At 40.4% G+C, this 5,222-nt stretch overlaps 1 long non-coding RNA gene across 1 annotated transcript; it reads right to left on the minus strand.

The window, feature by feature from the left end:
- Positions 1 to 1,971: 1,971 nt before the first annotated feature.
- LOC309348681 lies at positions 1,972 to 5,162 on the minus strand. Its single transcript, XR_014159511.1, has 3 exons — positions 5,024 to 5,162; positions 3,022 to 3,196; positions 1,972 to 2,260 (listed from the first exon to the last, which is right to left on the minus strand). It is a non-coding gene; the product is annotated as an uncharacterized lncRNA (long non-coding RNA).
- Positions 5,163 to 5,222: the final 60 nt, after the last annotated feature.

Consider the following 5,222-nt stretch of genomic DNA (forward strand, 5'->3'; position numbering starts at 1 on the left):
GATGCAGATCATGCTGATAGTGCAGAATTTGGATTACCTTTCAGCAGAATTTGAAGTTTGCAAGCATGGAATACACACAACCCAGCTTACATAATTTTATCTATAATAGGAATGGTTTTATTCACACACATTCATATGCAGTGAAAGAAGTCAAGTCATAAGCATAAATGGGACTGTTGATGAATGTAGGTCATTTTATTGTATTAATTTATAGGAAAATTTCTTTTGCCTAGCCCTTACATTGCACAAGAGGAAAATGAAAGGCTGGATGTCAGCTTCCTCTAAGCCAGCTGCAAGGTTCTCAGATTTATTACAGGGCTTAATTCTATATTCTCCACTACCATAGACTTCACTTCTGTTTACTCCCAGAGTTCATTTGCTACAGAGTCTCCTTCACACAGTCTCACCACAGCTGACATTCTTATCATCTGTGGTGGCCACTTCTCCGCCTCATCAACTCTCTATCTCATTTCCAGTCTCATGTGAAAACAATTTTTCTCCCTTGCCAGCACTTCTTAGTTTCTTTCTCCATCATAGTTATTATTGCACTCTACAACTGTATTTAACCTTATAACAAATTTTTGAAATGCACTCAGAAGGGAAGACCCTGGGGGGTAGATATCATTAGCTCAGCCAAATGGTTTTGAAGAAGGGACTAAAGGTGAGGAGATTCAAAGGACACTTAAATTTGTTTATTAGATTTGGGTACTCTTTCCCCACTCCTACTCTCCCTCATTTGTTCAGTTTCTTTTTAGCTATTCCTCTTCTCCCTTTCTCATTTGACAAAGATCCTATGTGCATAAATGATTTTGTATTTTTTAAAAACTGGCTTGTTTTTTTAAAGTCTGAGTGGGTAATAAAATAGTACCACTTTTCTAAAAAAGAAATAAAAAGAGACCATGGGTGGGATTCACCTCACCAGTCCTGTAAGTAGAAGCTTTGCATGAGAACACCCACTTGCTCAGCTGGGCCTTCCCTTTCCTCCCTTGCACCCCACCTGCACCCCCCAAAATTAGCTTGTAGGGCATCAGGAAAGCTGAAATGCTTGGGCAAATTGAACGCTTGGAAGAGCTCAGTGTTGAATTTCACCCCTGGCCTTTCCTGTTTTCTTTGTCACGTGCTATGAAAGTTTACCCGTCAGTGTTTCATTTTTAAAAATTATAATTAATTTACAATCAAAATGCCTGTCTTCTCTCATTACTGTGAGACTCTAGGGCCACATCCGCACCATATATAGAAAATAGTATTGTACCTCTTTAAACAGTCATGGCTTTCCCCAAAGGATCCTGGGAAATGTTAAGGGTGCTGAAAGGGGAATAGAAGGTCTGAGTTCTCTGGTCCTGTTAGCTAGGGATGATGGGAGTTGTAGTCCCAAAACATCTGGAGGGCCGGGTTTACCTATGCCTGTTGTAGCCCTATGAACTCCAACTCCCATCAGCCTTAGACAGCACAGCCTAATGGTCGGGATGATGGGGCTAGAATCTGACAACACCTGGAGGGCTCTAGGTGAAGGCAGGAGACTTGTGAGGAAGAAGGGAAGAGAGCCTCAATAGCTTAGTAACAGGGAGTTTTATTCCATTCTTCTATGGACATGTGACTGGCCTTTTCCCTCCATTCCTGCTGCCAGCCCTTGAGGGAGGAAAGCCAGCCCCTGTTGACACTTGTTTCCCTGCCAGTCCAGCCTAATGTCAGCTGCTTTCCTCTTTCGTAACAGGGCAGGAAGCAGAACCTTGAAGGGTTTTGTGTTGTTGACAGCCATCAGGGGGTCCCCAGGGTTCAACTCTAGCTCGGCCTAGCTTGATGAGCTGAATGTAGCTCTCAGTCCTTTTAATATAATCAGCAAATAGCCAAAATTCCTTCTACAATTAAATATATTCAATTACATGGCCAAACACTAATTTAGATGGAGGGAGAAATTAAGAAGGCAACGGTCTCCTGTGAGAACAAAAAGGCCAAAAATGAGATGAGGAGTAATGGAATAAAAGTTTTATTTGATAGAAGGGAGTGCAGGCAAGTTGCAACCCAGCTGAAGATGGGAGGGAAGAATCCTCTCATCACACTTCAGAAGGCAGAGCTTTCAGATAAACATTGAGCTCATCAGGGACCTGGGTAATTGGATATGGAGAATCCTTCTTCAAAGTTGTCAGTTCAAATCTAGTGCAGCTCAGTTATGATGGGGAGTTACTAAGATCTGAAGATTGTTTGTCGGCCTTTGTGAGATGTATTAGGTGGTCGAGCTCCACTCCCCAAGGACAACTGTCTGTATAAGAAAAAACACCACTGTAATTAGTACAGATTCTCAGACTTCTCTTCCAAAGATGATTATATATGAAGTTTATATAATGTTTAAAGAAAAATTATTCTAGGCATTTACAAACAAGCAAATAGCTCCATATTAGAGATGAGGAATTCACAACAATCATAATTGGTGGTAAAACAGTTTCCATTTTAACTGTGATCTTTGGTCAGATCTGTTCCATTCAGAATAAAAATGTCTGCATAGTTCACCTGCGAGCCTGTTGTCAAATAATTAATTCTGGGTATATTTGGCACATTTAACACCCTAAAATATCTGGTTGCTTGGTTTATATAGAAGCTGCTATACATTGATGTTGCTGGCAAATTTCCCACTGACTTCAGTGGTGCTGAGCAGCAGTTTCGATGTTTGAAAATAACAGATTATGCACCATAAAATAATGAGTTTGTCATGATACTTAAAAAAATATAGATATCAATGGACTGATTATTTTCCTGTGGTTCCTCTTCTGTATGCAAAATTTTGTTGCATACTTTTTTTCAGACATTTGGAGGAATATTACTTTAAACATACTTGATATATATAAAAAGCATGTTTAAACAGCAGAAACACAATTTAGCATAATTTTAGGCGTTTCGACTTTTAAAAGATGTACAAAATCATGACATACATGATGATGTGTTTACATGAGCTAATTGCCTTAGCTACACGTGCATATTAAAGATTCGCTTTCTTTCAGGGCGAGTATAATGTTGAGCACTCACCTGCTATATCACTCTTACCATAGCAGCACATATGTAGTTTTTATTCTTAAAAGATGGCAAATGCTGGCAAGGCTGCTCCTTCCTCCTCCCCAACAGGAACCTGACAGTTTGTCAATTTTTCTGCAGGTTGTACACTCTTCTTCTTTGTGAGCCACAGCACACATCAACCTTGGTGCTTTGAAAGCAATACAAACAGGTACATATTGAAAATATTTGAAGAAAAATATTGTCATACATCTCATCCTTAGGTTTTTCTGTTCTCCCAGTGTATTATATAGGGAAATCCTACCACTGTCTTTGAATTTTACTTCGGAAATTATCACAAAAAGGATAAAAAGCAGGTGGGAATGGGTCATCTACTGACATCCCTATTGATGCTGACTTGGAAGTAAGTCCCAGAATGTTCAGTGGGACTTACTCTGCAGCAAGTGCATTTAGGATTGCAGCCTAAGTGTGCATCCAGATACCTGTAACTTGAGTTGTGAGTCCGCTGTGGATGAGTATTCATCAGTTTTTGTTCACCTTTTCCTTAAGGAAAAACCATCCTATTTATAGCTGAACCTGGCTGTGCTGTGTTGGCTAGCTGCTTACAACATCGTGAGGCCACTTATTCCCCTTTTAAATTTTTCAGCTTTTTAAAAAAAGAATGGCTTTACAAAAAACAAAAAAAGCAAGTGAAGAGTCACATCAAAGTGCAAGTAGATAAACAGGTACCGCTCCGGCGGGAAGGTAAATGGTGTTTCCGTGCGCTGCTCTGGTTCGCCAGAAGCGGCTTAGTCATGCTGGCCACATGACCTGGAAGCTGTACGCTGGCTCCCTCGGCCAGTAAAGCGAGATGAGCACCGCAACCCCAGAGTCGGCCACGACTGGACCTAATGGTCAGGGGTCCCTTTACCTTTACGTCTGTCCATAGCATCCCAACATAAAAAGAAAGCAGACACACCCCAATGGGAAATTTGTGCTATGACGCCAGTTTTTAAATATGTCTGTAGGTATCCTGATGCTCTCCATAAACCCTTAACCAGACTGTTAGGCTTTTAGATTTGTGGAGAAACCACTCAGATTTAATAAAGAAAAGTTTCTAAGTCATGTGCCTGTGGTTTATATATTAGGCTCAGCAATCATAAAGCTAATATAATAACTATCAAACAGTATTGAAAGGACTATCACTGCAGTGGTGTAGGGGGAAATAACCTCTTGCAGATAGTATTGGCTTTGGCCCCATAGCCTTAGCCCTCAGACTTGTCCACAGAAATAAATATAGTGAGTACTTCTGGGCATATATACAGAATACCTTACCTTTCCTGTCTCCACACACTTAGAATGAAGGAATACCGTAGATGTGCATTCTTCAGTTCAGGTTGGGATCCTAGCATACCTTTAAAGGCCGCTTGCCCTCATTTCCACAGACAATATTTTGAGAACACAGTGTTGGAGGAAGACATGTCATTACATATATTGCAGGAAGTTTATGAACAGAACCATCTTGGCTCACTTCCACCGGTGTCGATTATTCAAAGAGAATTAAGATGTTAAGGATTTAGCTCTTGGTTTAAAGGCATTTTTGAGTGAGCATGAAAGTTTATTAAAATGACATTATCTGCTCATATTCTAGGTCAATTACAATTTTTTTTTTAATCCATATACCACTGTGCAACACCTCAAATTATATTTTACTATTTTAGAAAGTACTAATCAATATCCAGTTAACTGTATACAGTAGTTTATTTATTTCTTTTGGGATCTTTCGATTTACAATTGCCATGTAAACCCCGAAATTAGGCGAAATTTACAATTGCCATGTAAACCCCGAAATTAGGCGCTAGTCCCTAATAAAGACAATACGATTAAAACCAATTAATATCCCTCCTAGTTTCAAATCCAGATGTACCGTTTTTGTTTCAACCTCCCAAAATCATGGTTTGGATTATACAAATTCTCGGGCGGGGTTTTTTTTTTTTAAAGGTATTCGGCAATTTAATTAGCCAGCGGCACCACTTACTTGGGAGCAAGCCCCGCTGAATTCAGTAGGTCTTTACCTCTGAGCAGTATTGCGCCGTTCCACCATTATTCCCATAGGCAAATTCAGACCACACCCGCGACTGCGTAGACCAATGGCTGCTCCCGCAGCCACATAGCCCCACAAAGCAATGGCGGCTTAAGCTACGCCTTCCCCTCCTTACCCCCGCAGAGCAATGGCG

The sequence above is a fragment of the Podarcis erhardii genome (genome assembly GCF_964252035.2).
Source record: "Podarcis erhardii genome assembly, chromosome: 1".
In the NCBI taxonomy this organism is placed as follows: domain Eukaryota; kingdom Metazoa; phylum Chordata; class Lepidosauria; order Squamata; family Lacertidae; genus Podarcis; species Podarcis erhardii.